Here is a 22977-nt window from a genome sequence, read left to right as displayed (position 1 = left end):
ACCTGGCACGGGGCCTGCATTATGGTGTGCTAACTGTCAGGTAGCCAGAAAACATGCCACGGATAACTGTCACTTGCTACAAAAGTATCTACAAGCACCGCAACAACTTCTGCAAATTTTGTAGGTCAGTAGGACATGATGAGCATACTTGTAGGAGCTATGAATTGATGATGGATAGAACTCCCTCCTATAGGGTTCAGACCTAAATGTGACCCCTTGACTAGAATGCGGGGAGGGCATGGACAAGGCCGAGGCAGAGAAGGACCCGGTAGTGGTTGAGGACAGTTGATCTACTACAATTGTGAGGGACCAGGACACTACACCCACAATTGAACTAACCCAACAAGTCTGTCATGCAAGTATTGCATGTTGTTTGATCATGAAACGAAATATTGTCCAATATTGATAGCTAGGATACGTGACAAAGGGGTGCTACCACCTCCACCGATTCAGAACCTATAGATGATGACATCTGAGCTGCATGAAGAAGATCCAAATGTAAATATAGTGCTCAAAATTGGAATCGCGATGGGAGATGACAGAGGGAAACAGCCAGAAGACAATGCATGGGTCCGCAAAGCTCTGGCGAAGGAGGCTGAGTTTGATTTAGAGCATGCACACGAAAACTTCATGGAAGATAAGAAGAGATTCGTTGAGGCCTCCACCTTAGGAATCAAGGATAAGAGTGAGCCAGATATGGACTGATGACACACAGCGCAACAACTCATCAATAGATGTGCTGGAACCACGCCAAGTGAGTTGTGCATAGTATGAAATATTGGCAAGCATAAAACAAGGATGGGACAGGAGATGAGATTGGCTGCACAGATAGAAGAGTATGAAATGGATTAGGTCATTTTGGACCTAGGGTCAGATGCGAATGTCCTACCAAAATAGACTTGGGAGTGAATTGGGAGACTTGCATTGCAATGGTCTCTGATTCAGCTAAGGATGGAAAATCGGCAGAAAATCATCCCCATGGGGCAGCTGCAGGGGGTCATTGTGGATATTGAGGGAGCAAACGCACTGTATGACTTTGAAGTAATAGAGATAGTAGATGATAACAATCCCTATAATGTGCTCCTTGGAATTGACTGGGCTACTGATTTGAATGGGTCAATCAATCTGAAGAAGCGAAACATGATCTCTGAGAAGAAATTGCTGCGTGTAATAGTACCCCTCGACCATGCTAAAGGATCGCGCTATACTGAACCTATTTGCAATTATGAGAGTGATGACGATGTGGACTGTATCTATAAGATAATAGCATGAGACCAATATTGGGTGAATCCCACCATAGGTGGACGGATTACATGGGATCGTGAGAGTTCTTGCACTCCGGAATCGGACAAAGAAATGAAACGTTGGTAGAATTGGTTACATGAAGTAACTACGCTGAATTGCAACATGATGACCCGGTCGTTGCGTTGTGTGTCATCAGAGGTAAGAAATCTATCTATTTATGATGGTATGAATGAGGTGGATATCTTTTTGGATGCATTTGAAAGGGAGTTACCATAAAAGCAGCGCTTCGAGGCCTTGGAATGGGCACTGCGCGCTATGCCTGCAAGATGGTGGGGTACACATAAGGGAAGCTTTGATGATTGGCGCGAATGTAGCAGGATGATGAGAACACAATTTGGGAAGCCTAAGATGTGACTGATAGAAAAGTGCGATGGGCAGAATGATCCGCACGTGAATTTGGCCAAATGGATGCAGGATTATGGAGAAAAGCCCCAGCTTGAGTGGGTGCGCCTGTTTTGTCATACCCTAGATGTTATCCCAATGAATTGGTATATAGAAACAGAGCTCCGCCATGGGACATACGAATGGGATATCCTGTGTGAAGGATTCATGATGAAATTCAGTTTGGAGGATGGGTTTGACAGTATTGATGAAGCACTACAAGAGGTGAAAGCGGCTATCTTTAGGATACTACAGGATACTTTAGACTTGATTCAGCCTGAATGGGCTACTTAGTTGAGTCACACACTCGAATGTTATAATGTAACTACTATAGAAGAGGAAGAGGATCCGTGCAAGATTAACATTCCAGAAACAAAAGGCCACTGCGAGGTTCAAGTACCAGAGATTGAGAACCCTGATATAACCGCACCATTGAAAACGAGACAAGTGAACATTCGTACGGAGGCAAAACCCAAATTCATGAAGATTGGAGACTACTGGGATGACACGATGGTGGATAAGGTCACTGAATTGCTCCGCAAATACCAAGACTTATTCCCTACCAAGTTTACGGATCTAAAAGGAATAATCAGGGACCTAGGAATGATGAAGATCATGTTAAAGCCCGACGCGAAGCCAGGTAATCAAAGGCCTTACTGTCTCAATCCGAAATATAAGGAGAAGGTCCGCTTAGAGCTAGACAAGATGCTCATGGTACACATCCTTGAGCCTATGGAAGAATCTAATTGGGTAAGCCCAATTGTGGTGCAAGAGAAGAAGCAGAAGGATGAGATAAGGATATATGTGGATCTTAGAAAATTAAATGATGCTTGTGTGTATGATCCTTTCCCGACTCCATTCACAGATGAAGTTTTGGACAATGTTAGTGGCTAGGAAGCATATTTCTTCACTGATGGGTTGTCTGGGTACCACCAAATCAAAATCGTGCCAGAGTATAGGAGCAAGACCACCTTCACAACTGAGTGGGGTTGTTTTCAATACATTGTGATGCTGTTTGGATTGAAGAATGTGCATGCAATATTTTCGCACGTGGTGGTTGCAATCTTTTCCTAGAGGTATATTTTGATGACTAGACTGTATTTGGGCTGGTTAAGTGCCATGTAGCAAGCTTGTGCCTGATGCTAGATACTTGTCGATTATACCAGATCCCGCTCAATCTCAAGAAGTGTCTATTTTGCATTCCTTTTGGGAACCTATTGGGGCATGTGGTTTGTAGACAAGGACTGATGGTAGACCCCGTGAATTTCGCAGTGATACTGAACTTGGAAGTGCCGATGAGTGTGAAACAACTGCACGCTACTCTGGGACATACAAGATATTACAGAAAGTTTATCAAAAGCTATGCCTAGTTCACCGCACCTATGGAGAAATTGTTAGATAAGGATGTCACATTCTATTGGAATGATGACTACAAGGAGAGCCTAGATATATTGAAAGAAAAGATGGTTATCGAACCGATTCTAGTCTTCCTGCACTAGAAGAAAGAGTTTCATGTACATGTCGATGTGTGATGTATAGCGCTAGGGGTAGTAATGAAACAGGTTGACGAAGAAGGCTTGGACCATCCTATCGTGTTCATAAGCTGCAGATTATCTAAAGTAAAGAAGAACTATTCTACCACTAAGCATGAGGGGCTAGATATGGTGTATGCGCTCAAGAAGTATAGGCACTACTTGCTAGGAAGCCATTTTAGGATGTATACAGATTACTTCGCACTGAAGTACCTAGTCAATAAGCCTGTGTTGGGGGAGCGAATCTGTAGATGGCTCTTATTAATCCAGGAGTACGATTTTGAAGTTGTTTTGAAGCCTGGACGATTCAACACAGGACCAAACCATCTATCACACATCGAAACAGGGGAGGAACCTACTAACTTGGAAGAAGGATTGCTTGATGCACAACTATTTGTAGTACGTGTCAGAGATGGTAATTTTTAGGATATAATACACTTCCTAACAACAAGAACTACACCAAAGGGATACTCTATCCAACAAAAGAAGGAATTAGTGGTGCACGCGGTAGATTTTTCTGTCATTGCTAGGCATCTCTACAAAATGGGTATTGATGAGATATTGCGACGATACTTACTTGAGTTCGAGAGAATCAGCATCCTCGCTCATGCTCATGGGGATGCCATGGGAGGATATTATGCAGGGAGAGCAATCGCGTAGAAGGTTCTATACGCAGGGTTGTGGTGGCCAGCCCTTCATCAGGATTCAAAAGCATATTGCAAGACATGTGATGTATGTCAAAAAATGTGTACTCCATCGTGGAGGGATGAAATGCCTTTGAATCCACAAATGACATTGCAACCCTTCGAGAAGTGGGCGATAGATTTTGTAGGACCCATTGAACCACAAGGGAAGACTGGAGCAAGGTACATTATCACTGCAAGGGAGTATTTGACTCGTTGGGCAGAAGTGTAGCTGGTGAAGGATTGGACAGGTGCGACGACCAAAAAGTTCCTATTTGAGCATGTACTGAGGCGATTTGGATGTCCAAGGATCTTGATGAGTTGTCATGTTACGCACTACCTGAATGAGATGATCAGTGCACTAATGGAGGAATTTCAGGTATATCACTAGAAGAGCACACCTTATCACCCACAGGCTAATGGGATAGTGGAGGCATTTAAAAAAGTGCTTGAAAACACACTGACCAAGGTTTGTAATGCTCAACAAAGTGATTTGGACCTATCCATACCTGCAGTATTATGGGCTTATCGAACGACATGTAAGAAATTGATGGGACAAACCCCTTTTAGGCTTTTCTATGGTGTGGAAGCCATAATGCCTATGGAATACATCGTGCCTAGTCTACACATAGTAGCGCTCATAGGTATGATAGATCGTGGAGCCCTAGAAGAGAGGCTCGTGCAGCTGGATGAGCTCGAAGAAGAAATATTTTTGGTTGGATTTCACTAGTAGGTCCAAAAGCAGCACGAAAAGGCATGGCATGATCGACACATCAAGCTGTGCACATTTAAGGTAAATGACTTGGTTTTGTTATATGATAGTAAGTTTGATAAATTTGCAGGGAATTTACGATGCACTAGTTAGGGCCTTATGTTATTAAGGAGATTACTGATGGAGGAGCGGTATAGCTGGTCAAGTTAAATGGAGAACCCTTCCCATAAAAGGTGAATGATAGTTGCTTGAAGCCATACACCGGCGGTCCAGCCATGTGACTAAATGAAAGTAGCACAATCTTAGCACTCCAAGCAGCTGAAAGGAGGCGCGGGACTATAAACTACACTTCCTGGGTTGGAGAGCTGCAAGATTGGAAGATGGTGCGGAGTGAGGATGTGTCACTAGGTCCATGGCAGCACGAAGGGAGAAATTGCACAGGTCAGCTAGAAGGTACCCAGGGAGAAATCACACAGGTCAGCAAGAAGGTGACCATTAAAGTCACTGTTCATGAAAATATGATAGAAGTGAGGCCAAATGGAGTGGGCGGCCACCATTTAAGACGAAATTTATGGCTTAGATCCTTGAAAATATCCTGCCAATCTGGCATTAATGAACCGATTTTGGGGGAAAGGTCAGATTTGAATTCAAGATGCCCTATAAATTACAAGTGGCTATCTAGTGAAAAACACTTAGCATTTTGAGAATTGAGTTGTTGCACTCTTAGGTGCAAATGAATAGTGAATTCTTTCAAGATCTAGTAGCGACTCCGATGTTTGAACAATTGTCAAAGGAGACACAAGAACTAGTGAATAGCATCATTTTGACACATGCAAGAGCTATGGACATCTAAGGAGTGGCCGCCGAGGAAAATGTGAAAGAGATTGATATGGGGGCTAGAGTAGCTACCCCAAAAGTGGCCGAAGTACTGGCGGAAGTTCCTAAATATTCGAGAATGCCGAAACTGAAGCCAACCCCAACCAAGGAGACTATAAAAGACAAGAAGGGCAAGCAACCAGCCATACCGATTCACCGCATAACGTGCCTATCATATACAGGAAAAAATCGAGCTATGATCTTTGGCGACAAGGGTGGCGAGCTGGCGCTCGTGGAATCAATGAAAGAAAATTTCAACCTGATGAAGAAGCTGCATGCGTATGATATGTCTAGCATCTGTAACCTTGCTATGAAGGTGACAACACAGATCCTTGTAGGGAAGGTGATGCGAAAGTGTCACGTTGATGAGGTACTGGTACCTATCGTCTGTGGAGTACCAAAAAGGTATGCTTTTGATGATCATTTCAATAGCTTTTCAGTAGAATTTGTAAACCTTTTTGTATCATGAATCTGGAAAACAATAAAGAATTATAACAAAACATGAGAATTAACATGCAAGACTTAATCACTGATAATTTTTATTCTTCTGTGCAGGAAAGGGTGAAAACGAAGAGTTTCCGTTCCGAAGGAAAAGATAAAGACGAGATAACTGCTATCCCTTTGGAGGGAAACCGAATGCAAACAAGGCTAAGCAGATCAAAGCAAATCAGCTCGGAAAAGGAGGAGAAGACACCAGCTCGGTGGAGAAGAAAAGAAAAGATTAAGGATTGATAGTTTGGCGAATCCCTCAGGATCTTTGATCCTGAGGGATTGCTGCTTTAATTTATCTTGTTACTTAGACATCTCCGCCGTCACCTTTATATAAAGGGATAGCACTGTTAACTTGAATAAGCTACTTTTATGTAATTTTCTGTAAAAGATCAACTTTGATCATCAAGTCTCGTTGAGAACTGGTTCATTGTACTTTTGTCTTATGCACTAATATAAACTTGGTGATTATCTTATCTCTGCATCTGGATTAACTCAAAGCGGTGTACCCTTGAGGCTAAGGGCCCGGCCTCGGAGGACACTTGCTTCTGTATCACTACGATTTGATTTCTGCGTGGTTTGCTTATCATTGTTATCTGGTAATCTGATATGCTTTATGAATCGCCATTACATGCTCTGTTAAAGATTAATCTCTTAAGGTTTTTACAGATAGAATTGTGTATTGACTCTGCATTATATTACTGATCCTTTCAGAGTTGATTGAATGATTATTAGTCTTGGCCGAATATTATTATTGTTTTGTTACAGAGATCTTGTACTGAACGTTTATGTCATAGATTCATTTGAAGTTGTGTTCTTCACGATTGTTGGATTCAGAAATAATGTTGTTCTATTTGGAAACATAGTCGTATTCTTGATAATTAAGATTGATCAGATTACTGTTCCAGTGTGTTGCGTGTATATGGTCTATTGGCGCTGTACCATAATTTATTCATAGTTAATGTTGTTCCATTAGTGAGTTCTGCTTGATTCGCCTTAAGAGTGAAAGATTGATTTTTGATTATGAAGAGTGCATTTGGGGTTAATAGATTAAGTTTGGTTACGACTCGCGAGACTTAGTTGTTTGATTGCTGTTCCATTTTATTATTGCTGTTCCATTTCAGATTTGTTGTTCAATTTCTTATTTGCTGTTCCATTTTGCTATTTGTCGTTCCATTTACTTGCATTTGTTAATTTGGTGTGAGAGACGATCTAAGGCTGTAGTGAGCCTCGGCATTCACTGCCTCGCTCTCGGACCCGTGATCCATGATCTAAATTCCTTTCCATCAGTTTCCAAAGGGATGGGCTATTGCTGCCGAACCCTTGACTGGTAAGTTGCTTGGTTTTCTGAATGTGTGTTTTCCATGCTTTAATTTCCTTTCCGTCAGTTTCCAAAGGGATGGGTTATCGTCACCGAACCCTTGACTGATCAGTTGCCTAGTTTTAAGAGTGTGTGCTTTAGTCATTTGAAGTAACTTAGTTATAGACAAGCATCCATTTACTCTTGTATTTTTGTAGAACGCTGTACTACTAGCATTACTTTGACAAATAGCCTCGGATTGAGTCACTCTTTGTAATAACCAAGCGCTCCCGGATTGACATATTAATGTGATATAATTAGAGGTGAAAGAGACCCTTTTTATAGCTCTACATTTTAGCACCGTTGTCGGGGAAAGAGTGTAGCCATTTGTCTTTTCAGAGTAGTGTATGAACCTGCTAGGGAAGAGTTGGATCTTAAAAACGGAAGGTAAGAACCTGCGTGCGGAGCATGTAAAAGCCCTGCTCCACTGTCCGCTTTCCTAACAGATTTGTTTTTGCTTTGTTTGAATAGAATTTAGTAGTTCATTTGAGTGCATGACTAAGCAGAAAAAACCAGAAAAGAATATCAAACCTCCATCCAAACCCGAAAAAGCTAAGGGGCCGGTGACCCTTGGCCGAACGACCTTCATAGACGAAATCTATAAGAAAACAGAATCTCAGCCATCAGTAGGCCCTAGGAAAATCATTTCTAAACAGCCTACTAGTTCCCTTCAGGCCACAGGATCACCATCTGTAGCCTTTGCTGAGGTGCATAGTCAAACTGAAGAGCAGGACTTTCAAGAAATTGAAAATTCTACTCCAGAACTATTGCAGGAAGGAAATTTCAGTAACTTTTGTGAAGGAGAAGGAGAAACAGGGGAAACCGAGGAACCAAAATCTCCTATTGAGACAAATCAGCCATTAAATAGCCCAGATAAGGGGAGTGCTGCAAAAATCATTGTTGGAGGAATCCAATCTCCTCAGACATCAGGTATTCTTATTATCCCAGATAAAGGAAGTGTTATTAAAACTATCCCTGTCAAAACCGTTCCCTCTCAACCTAGGAATACCCTCCTAGATATCCCAGAAGGTTATTGGCATATATTCGATCCTATGGCTCAGAACCAGCCAAATGCTCAAACCTCTACATTACAATATCCTATAGTGGATTCTGCAGCAAATGCGCCCATGAAAGCTATCCCTCTTCAGCATATCCCTACATTTCACGGTCTCACATCAGAAGATCCGGATGCATTTTTATTCGAATTCGATGTGTTATGCAGGGGATATGATTACACCACCGATCCCCAGAAATTGAAACTATTTCCCTCTACATTAAAAGGGGTTGCTTTAAGATGGTTCATGGGACTAGGTGGTGGGGTTATCAACAATTGGGATCAAATGAAAGAATCCTTCCTAAAGAAATATCAGGATTATTGTAGGTCCAGAGAATTAAAAGACGAAATATTTCAAATGACAGCCAAACTGAATGAGACATTAGAGGAATATGTGGAACGCTTTCAGTACAATCTACAAAGATCCCCTTATGCATCACTACCTTTACCTGATAATGTATTAAAAACTGCATTGATAAGGGGCATGAAGGAACAATGGATAGAAACATTAAACATCATGGGAAAAGGGGATATTTATCAAGAGAATTTTGCTGACATCATTGACTTATGTATCAGGAGTTCGAGAGGCAGCACAAGAATAAAACCGGCAGAATATGATCGGTTTGCAAGAGATAACAAGGTATCAACAGAAGGAGTAACACGTGTAGAAATTGGAAATTTATTAGAAAATTTTAAAACTGATATTCTGGGGACACTAGCTACACAACTCGATATTGTGCAGGCTAAACAGAAGTAGATGGAGGCAGAACAGAATTTGATGATCTTCTGCCCCCGATGCAGAAAAAAACATAGCCACAAAGAATGTCTGTTGGATATAGTTCAAACATGCGCCATCTGTACAAAAGATCACCTTACAGAGAGCTTCCCCTCACTTCCTGGATTGAAAGCGGTATATAAGGAAGCGGAAGAAGAACCAGAATCGGTGTACTTGATCAACCAGCGTCACCAGTGGCAGCCGAGACAATCTGGTATGTTTCCAGACCCAACCTCTTCTTTTCAGCCTCCACAGTATAATGCTCAACAATATGGTATGTGGCAAAATCAATCTCAACCCCCATTTTCAAACTGGTCACCACAATCGTTTCCTTCTTCAAACCCATGGCTGAATCAGACAAGCCAATCTGGTTGGACGTATTTTCCTTACGCTCCACCATATTGGAAAAATGGCCCATATCCTCCACAATGGACTCCCCCTACTTCACAAAGTTCACCCTGGTAGACAAACTGGCAAAGACCGATGTACAAGCCAGCAGGAACTATTCCGCTCCCTCAACCTACTCTGCCAGCCTTACAACAAAATCCCCAGTCTAATCTGAGACCGCAACTCCCAGCCCAACCCAATCCCAATCCAAATAACAGACTGGTCCAATCTCTCCAAATCATCGAATCACCAGAAATAGGACCCGACCTGAGGGAGTGAAATGATCTTCAGTTAAGATCTGGGCGTATAATTGAAACTGAGGGAGATAAAACAGTTCATATTGAAGATCAGTTACCAAGACAACATCTGTCACAACAAGAGGATGTAAACAAGCAGCAGACTCATAATCAAGCAACCACATCCTCTCCTCCGTTCCCAGAACGATTAGTCATACCTCGACCCATACAATATCCTGACTTTGACATCCTGGGAGAATTACAAAATCTGTACATAAAAATCCCATTCCTCTAAGCCATTCAAGACATTCCTATATACGCAAAAACTTTCAAAGAATTGTGCATCAAGAAACCGAGGAGGAATATAACAACTAATCCAAGAGTCCAAGTAGTCGGTACTTTATCTGATTTACTATCCGGAAAAGAAACACCCATTAAATATGAAGACCCAGGAAATCCAATTGTAACTGTTCAAATTTATGGTTAGACTCTGTCTAATGCCTTAGTGGATCTAGGAGCTGCAATTAATATTTTGATAACCACTACTTGTCAAAAGCTTGGCATTACATCTGTAGAACCCACTTCTACTCTGTTAGAATTAGCTGACCGATCTGTGGTTAGACCAGAGGGTACTCTACATGATGTCATGGTCTCTGTAGACTCCTGGGAATATCCAACCGATTTCCTGATAATAAATCCAAAAACCCGACATGATGGACACCCGCTAATTCTAGGTAGACCTTGGCTCGCCACTGCCGATGCTTACATTGGCTACCGGCAGGGAAATATGATTATAACTAGAGGACCGAATATCAAAAATTTAGTTTTATACCCTCCAACGTAGCCAAGTGTCACAATAATCAAAACTAATAAACACCCTGTATCATACCTTACTAATAACATTAGATCTCCATTGACTATACAAGAGGCACTTGATTTTAAAGATCAAACAGAAGATGATGCCATTAATAATTTCATTAGTCAAACTGAATCTAGATCCCGCACACAGTGTCACATGACAGAAGCAGCATTTGATAATGAATTAGAAGAAGATCCTCTGAAAGATACACATGACCAAACGATACCTGTTACTTCTGTTACAAATAGTAAAATTGTGGAAATTGAACCGGGAAAAACTTTAAATATCAATGCCAATCTCACACCTGAACAAGAAACGAAGCTCATCCATCTGTTAACAAAATATCAAGAAGAATTTGCATGGGATTACCCTGATATGAAAGGAATCGATCCCCAATTATGTACACACCACATTTATATAGAAAAAGATGCCAGACCTGTTCGTCAGCCGCAAAGAAGACTTAATCCTCATATAAAGGATGTGGTAAAAGCTGAACTTCAGAAACTTTTAGATGTTAATTTTATCTATCCTATTTCTGATAGTAAATGGGTCTCTCCGCTTGTGGTGGTACCAAAAAAGAATGCAAAATGGAGAATTTGTGTGGATTACAGGGAACTAAATAAAGCAACATAAAAAGATCATTTTCCTCTCCCATTCATAGACCAAGTATTAGATACTTTAGCAGGAAAAAAATTCTTTTGTTTCCTGGATGGCTTCAGTGGATACAATCAGATTCAGATTGCCCCTAAAGACCAGGACAAAACTACTTTTACTTGTCCTTGGGGAACATTTGCCTATCGAGTTCTACCCTTTGGCCCATGTAATGCTCCTGCCACATTCCAAAGGGCTATCCTTAGAATTTTTGCATATTTAATAAATGATGGACTTGAAGTATATACGAATGACTTTACACCATATGGAGATGATTTTGATCCAGCACTAGACACCCTAGAAAAAGTCCTACAACGCTGCATTGCTACCAGGCTTTGCTTAAGCCACGAAAAATGCTACATGATGATGACCGAAGGAATTATCCTAGGACATTATGTTTTAGCAGCCGGCATTCAGGTAGACCCGGCTAAAATCCAAATACTTTTACTTATTCCCACTCCTACTACTCAAACAGAGGTATGCAGCTTTCTTGGATTTTTTGGTTATTATAGACGATTTATAGAACATTATTCGCACATTGCTGCACCTTTATATGCACTAACTGGTAATGTTGATTTCCTTTGGACAGAAAAATGTGACCGTGCTTTCGAAGATCTAAAGAAGCTCGTATCTACAGCCCCAGTCCTTCGAGGACCAAACTGGGATTTACCATTCGAGATATCATCTGATGCCTCAGATACAGCCATTGGCGCAGTCCTTGGGCAGGAAGAGGATAAAAAACCATATGCTATATATTACATTAGCAAAAATTTATCCCCTGCTGAATTAAATTACACTGTTACTGAAAAAGAATTCCTAGCTGTGATACATGCTGTCAATAAGTTTAGACATTATATTACAAGCTATCCTGTTATTTTATATACAGATCATTCTGCCATCAAATATTTAGCAAATAAGCCTGTCACAGATGCTAGAGTAACTAGATGGTTGATTTTATTGCAGGAATTTGACATCACAATCAAGGATCGGCCTGACAAAGAAAACCCTGTAGCTGATTTTCTGTCAAGAATACCAAAGCCAATCGATGCAGCAGCAGTTGAAGATCAATTTCCAGATGAGCACCTGTTTGCTGTTGCTGTTCAAACACCTTGGTATGCTGATGTTGCCAATTACCTTGCAGTAGGTAAGCTACCAAAACACTTAACCCCTAATGAGCGCAAGCAGATTGTTCAGAAGAGTGCTCGATTTTCGTGGATTGGGGGCTATTTGTTTCACACAGGGGCAGACATGCATATCAGGAGATGTGTTCGAGAAGATGAAATCTTTGACATCCTAAAAGCCTGTCATGATGGACCATGTGGTGGACACTTCGCTGAGCGTAGAACTGGACATAAAGTATTGCAGACATGATACTACTGGCCCACAATTTTCAAAGATGCAAAGAAATTTGTCCAAGTCTGTGACAGCTGCCAGCGAGCAGGACGACCTGGTCAAGCTGACGAGATGCCTCTGAAGCCACAATTAGTCATTGAACCATTCGAGCGATGGGGTCTTGATTTCGTTGGCCCCATCAATCCATCATCAAATCAGAAAACATATATCTTGGTGGCAATAGAATATGTCACCAAATGGGTTGAGGCCGAAGCATTGCCAAGAGCCACAGAGGATTCTGTAATACAGTTCCTGTTCCATCTATTTGTATGTTATGTCCTTCCAAGGAAAATAATTACAGATGGAGGACCACAATTTGTTGGAAATAAATTAGCTGCAACACTCAACAATTATCACGTCCAGCATAAAATTACTACTCCATATCACCCACAGGCGAATGGGCAGGTAGAAAGCAGCAATAAGATAATAGAATCAATCCTAACGAAAACCATTGCGTCACATAGGCGTGATTGGGCTGCTAGACTACCTGAAGCACTCTAGGCTTACAGAACAACATGGAGAAGCACCACCGGTTACTCACCTTATCAATTAGTGTTTGGAAAACAACCTATTTTTCCCATAGAATTTGAAATCCAAACCTTACGAACCGCACAGGAAGTTGGCCTAGATCTAAGCGAGGCACAAATCAATCGACTAGAGCAGATCAACGAATTGGATGAAATTAGGCTCTCTGCACTACAAAATACAGCACTGATTCAACAGCAGCGGGCTAAATGGCATGACGCGCTCATAAAAAACAAAGTCTTCCACGAGGGAGACTAGGCTCTGTTATACGACTCTCGATTTCAGGACTTCCCTGGGAAACTACAGACTCGTTGGTTGGGACCATATGAAATCCAGAAGGTGCATGACAATGGGACCATCACGTTAATCACCATTGACGGTTCTGGATAGACCTTCAAAGTGAATGGCCACCGAGTTCGTCTCTATCGCAAACCACTTACTCGGGAGTCCTTCTGCCAGCAGCTACGTCGAGACACTGATATGGAGATTTTAGGAGAGGAAGAGAAATCTTCCTCACCTGTAATTCATTAAGGAATTCATTCCTTTTTTTTTACAGTCTGTACATAAGTTCTTTTTTTTAAGTTGTTCTTGTACATATGTTTGAACTCAATGTTTTTTTTGCTTTCTCAAAATTTTGATTTTTGCCGTTCTGTTTCTAAAAGAATGGCATTTGCGTGTTTTGCTGTTCCTTTTCAAAAAGCACAGCATTCTGGATTTTCTGCTATCCCTTTTTAAAAGGAACAACATTCTTGATTTTCTGATTTCTGCTGTTCCTTTTCAGAAGGAACAACATTTTCGATTTTTTTGTTGTGCCTTTTCCAAAGGAACAGCATTGTTGGATTTCTGCTGTTCCTTTTTTTCAAAAGGAACGGCTTTGCTTGTTCTGCTGTTCCTTTTCTAAAGGAACAGCATTTTGGATTTTTGTTGTTCCTTTTTCAAAAGGAACGACACTGCGGTGTGTTTGCTGTCCCTTTTCCAAAGGCACAACATATTTTGATTTCTGCTGTTCCTTTTCCAAAGGAACGACATTTTTGCCTCTTTTGCTGTTCCTTTTTCGAAGGAACAACACTATTGATTGCTGCTGTTCCTTTTTCAAAGGAACAACATTTTTGGTTGCGCTGTTCCTTTTTCAAAGGAACGGCATTTTGAGTGTTTTTTCATAGCATTTTTTTATTATTATCTTTGTTGTTCCTTTTTCAAAAGGAACGGCATTTGCATTCTTTGTCTTTTTCCAAGAGGAACACCACTAGCATACTTTTGCTCTCCTTGTGAAACAACTTACTCCTTTTGCTGATCTTAATAGAGGATGCTTCTTGCCCATATTCTTTCAAGTCTTTAAGATACAGCTATGCACTTATGCAATGAATATAAACATACCGAAATCCGCAAATCATATATCGCTATATCTATAAGGCTCTGCATTGGTAAGAGGACAAAAGGAAGGATATACTTATTTGTTATCTTTTGTTGTCATTGTTTTACTAATTTTTCTCTGATTGGTTATCTTTATCATGCTGATCCCTTTAACCCTCTTTGATTATTATTTAGGAATAAGAGCAAAGGGCTTATATCTTCCTATTGAGATGATAAGACTTCTTCCACCATTCCTACTCTCAAGGAGTGTTGAACCACCCTTTGTGTATAAATAAAGAAAAGCACTCTATGAAAAAGAAAAAATGTGTGAACATGATTTATGAGATGTCAAATGCAGGATAGGGGGTCTCATCAAGAGCCAGCCTACCATGATCATGAGGATGGAAGTGAAGTGGCATTCCCACTATGGCCACCACACTAGGGATATGGTCCAAAAGGTATATCAAAAAAAAAAATCGAACCTTGGAATAGGAGGTCTCATCACGAGCCGGCCTGCCCACCTTTCACTCCTTCCTCGTGAATGGCATTATGGTTAACTGGTCACCAAGCCAGCATAATGGCCTACACTTTGACATAACAACATTCCTAAGTATACACAAAGGATCATGGTTCCAGGGTTGAAAAAACAACTCTGCCAAGGTTATGGACACTTGTCGGCAGCAGAGCACTGTTAATGGTATTGAAGTCACATTGGTTACACCAATGGGTAAGATATTAATACTCTTTTGTCTCTTATATCCTAAGGAACTAATCATATATTATTTCCCGATTTATACATCGCATGAACATTTATTACCACCAATCATGGCAAAGGAAGTGACAATGACCACTCGAGATTTGGCAAGTACGACAGACGTCCTATCCCCTAGCCTCATATCATATCACAACAGCCTCTTACGTAATACACGATCAACTCTCTGCCTCGATTTCGATAATTCATTGTCTTTCTAAACATGGCATAACTTCATACGTTGTTCCTTTATGACTCCGTTGCAGATCGGGTGCTGCTCCTTTATTTGATGGCTGGGACAGCCTATCATAGTACGGGGGGGAGGTTAACCTCATTATTCCCTGAACTACGTGTCAGCTCACTATTCGGGAAAGATAGCGTACGACGGTATGGCATGGCTTAACGGCATGACATTTCTATTTTTACGCAAGTTGCTGTTCATAATCCATTTCTGTTGCATACTCTGTGTTTTTCCGAAGCTTGCGATTAACACCCTCTCTGTGTTTCAAACAACACAAGCAGTTGTTGTTCCATTGAGGATCCACAGTGAAACCATGGGAGGAAGGGAAATTCGAAGCGAACCTTAGAAGTTGACAGTCTCCGCTGCTGCCCGGGAGATCCTGGAAAGAGCAGGGTGGCTGAATTATCTCAGTCGCCTGCAGGAGTCTAATGAAACAGTAGCGATGGAATTTTTGCAGAACCTGCAGGAGGACCACTCCACAGTAAGGGGGAAGCGGATAGCGGTCACCGACGATATAATTGCAGAAGTCTCGGGACTACCAGCCACCGGACCAGTATGGACACTAAAGAAGGAAAGATTACAGAAGATCATGGAAATTTTCCAGGACGAAGGCCAGAGCTTGACAATTAAGGGGAAGGGAGTTCTGCCAGCAACCCTTGGAGAACCCTGGATCGAATTAGCAAGAACAGTTCAGAGTTACATTACCTGCGAGGGGAGGAAAGACGTGGTAAGGCCATGACATCTTAAACTCTTAGCTGTTTTAAAGCAAAAATGCTCTGTAAATCTACCTGCACTTCTGAATTCATTACTGCATGATGCTGCACAAAGCCTAAAAAAGGCACAGCATGTAGGGTTAGTCGTCAGTCACCATGGATTAATTCGATTAGTAGTTAGTCATAGTCTTGCCCAGCAGCAAAGCAGCTGGGATGAACTGATTGCAATGATTGAGGGGGGAGTGACAGCACCATCCCCAAAATGTAAACATTCTACAAGCACACCAGAACGTCCGGAAAAACGCAGAGAATTGGTAAAACAAAAACATGTTGCTAGTGTATCTAAACGACCAGAAATACACCAGGAATCGGCAAAGCATAAGCATGCCACTGATACACCCGAACAGCCAGATAGGCCCAGAAAATCAGCCTGGTTAGCTCGAATAAGAGGAAGGATGGAAAAGCTCCAGGAAAGCACCAGCCAGCTAGTGGTAATTGAGGACGAGCAACCCTCACAACTAGAAGTAGAGATAGAACAATCTGAAAAGGAGGCCGAGCAATCTGAAGAGAGGTCCGAGCAATCCGAAGAGGAAAATGAGGAAGCAGCTAAGCATTCGGAAACAGAAACAGAAGCTGAGCATTCCAAGACAGAAACTGAGCAATCCAAGCAGGAGGAGGAAATAGGACTGCAGGAAGGTAGCCCACCACAAGACCTAGTGGGAGAAGACGAATTGGCCTCAGTTTTGGCCAATATGGGTGAGTATGGCCAACCTTCCAGTCCAGCAGACCTCCACGACAAACCCCAAGAAGAAAACACATCCGAAAAACCACATGCAGCAGAGGCAGAAGAAGAAAATTTGCCTGTTCATAATGAAGCGGAGATAAGAGATACTGAATGGGAACAATCTGTTCCCAAGTCACCAGAGGAAATTCCAGAGGGATTAGGAGCAGAACAAGCAGTTGCCCAGGAAGAGACGGAACCAACTAAGGTTCCTACCCCAGAACAGCCAGAGCAGAATAGCGAGGAAGCACCCCAGGAGAAAGACCCAGAGACTAGTCATGGTCCAGACACAGTAGACAACCTGCTGTCCCTTCTAATGAAACGCTGGAAATTAAGAAATTGCAAAAGGAATGGCAGAAATTATTGAATACAATAGCCCAGCTCCGACAGCAAATTAGAATTTTGAAAGAAAACTAGAAGGTAAGGAAGACCACAGGGAAGAAAAACAGGGGCCACTGCAGTAAAATCCCGCAAGGTAAAAAGGCGAAGGACCAACGATCGCCCTGCTGTTCCAAATGATGCTGAAGAACAGACTGCTATTCCAAATGATGTTGAGGAATAGAATGCTGTTCCATTTGAAAAGGAACAGCAGCAAGCTGATATTCGTGTTAAAAAAGAAAAGGAGAACAAGGAAATCCAGACAGAGGCACCACCCTCAGGGGTAATAAGGGTTCTGAACTCCAAACAGCGTAATAAGAAAGTTCAGGTAAAACTCCCGGCCTCCACTGACCTATGGAAAAGAGATCCGAAGACAAGGACCTTGCATAAGATGATGAAGCAAGCCCAGCAAGAAGCTGAACAACTTAGAGAGCAAACGGTCCCCCGTGAGAAGTATGAAGAGTTACAGCAGCAACTAAGGAACGTCAATCAATCCGAAAGCCAGGCCTTTGAAGGGTGGCGAAAGGAACAAGAGAAAGCTGCAAAGGTAACCCGTAGGCTAGATACTGTTATCAAGCAGATGGATACCTTGTGTTCTTTATACAATGACGTTTTAGCATGTAGGGCCCCTGCCAAAAACTATGCTTTGTTTTTACTAGAACGATATTTACAATTAAAAATAAAAGCTGTTAAAGCAGGCGCCCCTATACAAATCAACACTGTCAATGACTTTATAGACTGTTGTAAACATTATGGGGTGAAGGTCCAGAGATTGCTGTGTGAATTTTATTTGCATAACCTCGTGCTAGATCAGGAGACTGAATTGAACCCTGGTCCTTTTGTTGGGGACATTCAATTACAAGCATTCATCTCATTCGGGGTTAATCAAATTAAATGGCTCAAAGCCTATAACACTTTCCAGAGGCAGGAAAATGGCCTAGACTTGTGGGTAAGGGCTGAGCCTAGGGACCCAGTGCGGTTATGGAAAGCACATAGAAACCTTATGAGAACTCCGGGTGTCATTGAAACGTTAGGACCTATGCATGAGGCACTCATTCGACAAAGTTTAGAGTATTTTCTTTCCATCAAAGACCTTGCCATTGATGTAGCCAAATTTCGGTACCGAATCTCTAATCCAAACATCCAGCTCAGGGAACCGTTTAAGTATGAGAATTTTGAATTAGCTGCCAACCGTTTGAACCTCTATGGCGAGAGCATTTTGAAAGCAGGGCCATCCTGGTTAGGATATAGATTTCGCAGTCCAATTATTTGGCACCCTGCACCCGGATATCAAGCCCTGTATGAGATGCCTGAGGGTCAAACAGGTCAGTTCTTTGACTATCTAGTCACTCATCATGGCTGTAGGCCTCCACATGAGATTCCTTCTCCAGCCTATTCTCTCACTGCCTTGCATGTCAACTACAATGTTTTCATGAGGGCATGAAACAGGGTAAGTAGGGGGGTGTGTGGAGTACCAAAAAGGTATGCTTTTGATGATCATTTCAATAGCTTTTCAGTAGAATTTGTAAACCTTTTTGTATCATGAATCTGGAAAACAATAAAGAATTATAACAAAACATGAGAATTAATATGCAAGACTTAATCACTGATAATTGTTATTCTTCTGTGCAGGAAAGGGTGAAAATGAAGAGTTGCCGTTCCGAAGGAAAAGATAAAGACGAGATAACTGTTGTCCCTTTGGAGGGAAATCGAATGCAAACAAGGCTAAGCCGATCAAAGCAAATCGGCCCGGAAAAGGAGGAGAAGACACCAGCTCGGCGGAGAAGAAAAGAAAAGATTAAGGATTGATAGTTTGGCGAATCCTTCAGGATCTTTGATCCTGAGGGATCGCTGCTTTAATTTATCTTGTTACTTAGACATCTCCGCCGTCACCTTTATATAAAGGGACAACACTGTTAACCTGGATAAGATACTTTTATGTAATTTTCTGTAAAAGATCAACTTTGATCATCGAGTCTCGTTGAGAACTAGTTCATTGTATTTTTGTCTTATGCACTAATATAAACTTGGTGATTATCTTATCTCTGCGTCTGGATTAACTCAAAGCGGTGTACCCTTGAGGCTAAGGGCCCGACCCCGGAGGACACTTGCTTCTGTATCACTACGATTTGATTTTTGCGTGGTTTGCTTATCATTGTCATCTGGTAATCTACTATGCTTTATGAATCGCCATTACATGCTTTGTTAAAGATTAATCTCTTAAGGTTTTTACAGATAGAATTGTGTATTGACTCTGCATTATATTACTGATCCTTTCAGAGTTGATTGAATGATTATTAGTCTTGGCTGAATATTATTACTGTTTTGTTACAGAGCTCTTGTACTGAACATTTGTGTCATAGATTCATTTGAAGTTGTGTTCTTCACAATTGTTGGATTCAGAAATAATGCTGTTTTATTTGGAAACACAGTCGCATTCTTGATAATTAAGATTGATCAGATTACTGTTCCAGTGTGTTGCGTGTGTATGGTCTATTGGTGCTGTTCCATAATTTATTCATAGTTAATGTTGTTCCATTAGTTAGTTCTGCTTGATTCGCCTTAAGAGTGAAAGATTGATATTTGATTATGAAGAGTGCATTTGGGTTAATAGATTAATTTTGGTTATGACTCGCGAGACTTAGTTGTTTGATTGCTGTTCCATTTTATTATTGCTGTTCCATTCCAGATTTGCTGTTCAATTCCTTATTTGCTGTTCCATTTTGCTATTTGCCATTCCATTTACTTGCATTTGTTAATTTGGTGTGAGAGACGATCTAAGGCTGTAGTGAGCCTCGGTATTCACTACCTCACTCCCGGACCCGTGATCCATGCTCTAAATTCCTTTCCATCAGTTTCCAAAGGGATGGGCTATTGCTGCCGAACCCTTGACTGGTAAGTTGCTTGGTTTTCTGAATGTGTGATTTTCCATGCTTTAATTTCCTTTCCGTCAGTTTCCAAAGGGATGGGTTATCGTCACCAAACCCTTGACTGATCAGTTGCCTAGTTTTAAGAGTGTGTGCTTTAGTCATTTGAAGTAACTTAGTTATAGACAAGCATCCGTTTACTCTTGTATTTTTGTAGAACGCTGTACTACTAGCATTACTCTAACAAATAGCCTCGAATTGAGTCACTCTTTGTAATAACCAAGCGCTCCCGGATTGACATATTAATGTGAGATAATTAGAGGTGAAAGAGACCCTTTTTATAGCTCTACATCGTCGTGCTGACATAGAGGTTAGCCAAGTCGCAGGAAGCCAAGTAGCTGAAGGAATAGGTGGACGTAGTGCTGCACAAGGAAGCAGTGCTGAAGGCGTGACTAAAGCCTTAGTTGGAGGAAGCTTATGTACTCACAGAAAACATTGAAGGAAAGCTTGTGACTCTACAAGCGACACAATAACAACTTTAGTCTGATAGCGCAAGGGTAATAACCAAGAAAACAATCGAAGATGCAATGTAGGCGACATCTCAGTGCACAACAAAAGTTTCGGTCATCAGGGTCAAGCTGGATGAGCTTCACACAAATATCTTCGCACCTATCGAGTGACTCGAGGGCAAGTCACGATGTTTGTTTGGGGGCCTGTTGGGAGCAAGATCCCTTAAGGGAAGTTTTGGGGCTAAAAGTCGAGGTTTAAGTCAATTTTTGTAATATTATTGTAAAGAGTTCGCAATTTGTGGTTGCGGATCATAAAGGGTAGTCTACCCTTTGTTTTGTAAAAGTAAAGTTGACTGTAAGAGAACTACCCATGGTCCATGGACCATGGGATTGTATAAAAATATCTAAGCTTTAAGTAGTTTAAGAGGAAGACATACAATGATGGATGATGTAATAAAATCATAACTTTGGAGCAAGAAATATAAGTCTTGGGTTGTAGCATAGGAAAAGGCTCTACAACTGAGTGTGCAAAGGCCTAGGGTAGAAATCCATAGCTGAGTGCGAGGAACCCTGCAACTGTGTGCACAAGACAGACATAGTTTGTAACCACTTGGGAGATATTAATAAACCAATATATTTTGCAATGTTCGTGTCTTTGTTCTGTTGATGCATCTTGATATGTTATGTATGAACTTTATTTACTATGCTTTTATGGTGCGCGAATGAATGCAATTACATTGAATAACTAAACACATACACGAATATATGTTTACGTAGGGATAACTATAATTGTTTGATAAGATAAGCAAGGCACTTAGATTAATTGGGGAATTTGTACCTAAGCAACAGGCTCAGGTTACGCGAAGTATGATCATATCCTTTCATGAAGGTATTGAAAACAGAACACAGGGTTTGTCTTACAAGCCCTAGAGTGAAGCAACCTGTGCAAAGGCAGGGATAGAGGGAATTAAATGACATCATGACCATCTTAGGGTGCGGAAACTTGGTTCCAACATCCTTCCATACTGGTTCGGGTGAGACTTCAGTCCGCACTCTGTGGGCTGATGTCGAAAGGGACAGTAGCGTAGGGATTTGTTTGGCTAATTAACACTGAACCTGGGTCGGGCCCCCTCAAGCCAAAAAGTGGCATATCACAGTGAGACACTTTTAGACATAGTCTGGACATATCCCACTTACGAGAAAGAGATATATTCCATTATGTAGGCCTACCAACAATGGAATCATTACATTTTGGGGAAGAAAATGATCATCCACACACACCACCGAACCCTACAATTCATACAAATGAAAGGGAAGTTGTAGAATGATTGCCATCATAAGTGATCCAAATAACTGCAACAGTTCCATTTGAATATTAAGTACAAGAAGGACAACACCAATAATGTTTCAAATTGCCTCATCTAACCACCAATCATTCCGTTAACCACTGTGCTCAACTCTTGTGGGAATGAGACTTCTGATCAGATACTTCTCTACAAAAGCAACCCAGAATTTGGCCACACATATCATACGCTCTTGAAGGGTCAACAAGTTCCATATTTTTACCTCTAGGATGGTCTGTTATGCCACCGGGGACACCTTTGTGTTCCTTAAAGTGACGTGTTAAGATGATTTGGGAAGCGCACTACAGCTGGGCTGATGGCCATTTCGGGGTCGAGAAAATGGTGGTAGTTCTGCATAATTATTTCTATTGGTTCAATCTTCGATAGGATGTTGGCAAGTACATCAGATCCTGCACCTCTTGTGCCATTGCCAAATCCACCATCAAGAAGCAAGGCCTCTATACTTCCCTACCTACCCTTAGTCAACCTTGGGAATCCATCTCCATGAATTACATTTTGGGCCTTCCTTCTATTAAGCATGGCAATGACTATGTTTTTATGGTCGTTGGCAGATTCTCAAAGATGGTCATTATGGTGGCTTGCAAGAAGAATATCACAACAGAAGCCACTGCTAAAGTCTTCTTTGAATGAGTGTGGGTACACTTTGGGATCCCAAAGTCTATCATCTTATATCGGGTTAGCAGGTTCCTCAATACATTTTGTTCCAGTCTCTGGTTGATGTTGGACACCAAGATCACAAAGTCAACAACTTTCCATCCATAAACTGATGGCCAGACAAAGGTCATCAAGGGGATCATCATACA

The sequence above is a fragment of the Pinus tabuliformis genome, chromosome 3_2 (assembly GCF_031772625.1).
Source record: "Pinus tabuliformis cultivar Carrire ecotype Pingquan chromosome 3_2, CPIR1, whole genome shotgun sequence".
NCBI classification, from domain to species: domain Eukaryota; kingdom Viridiplantae; phylum Streptophyta; class Pinopsida; order Pinales; family Pinaceae; genus Pinus; species Pinus tabuliformis.
Note: the sequence above shows the minus strand (reverse complement) of the source record.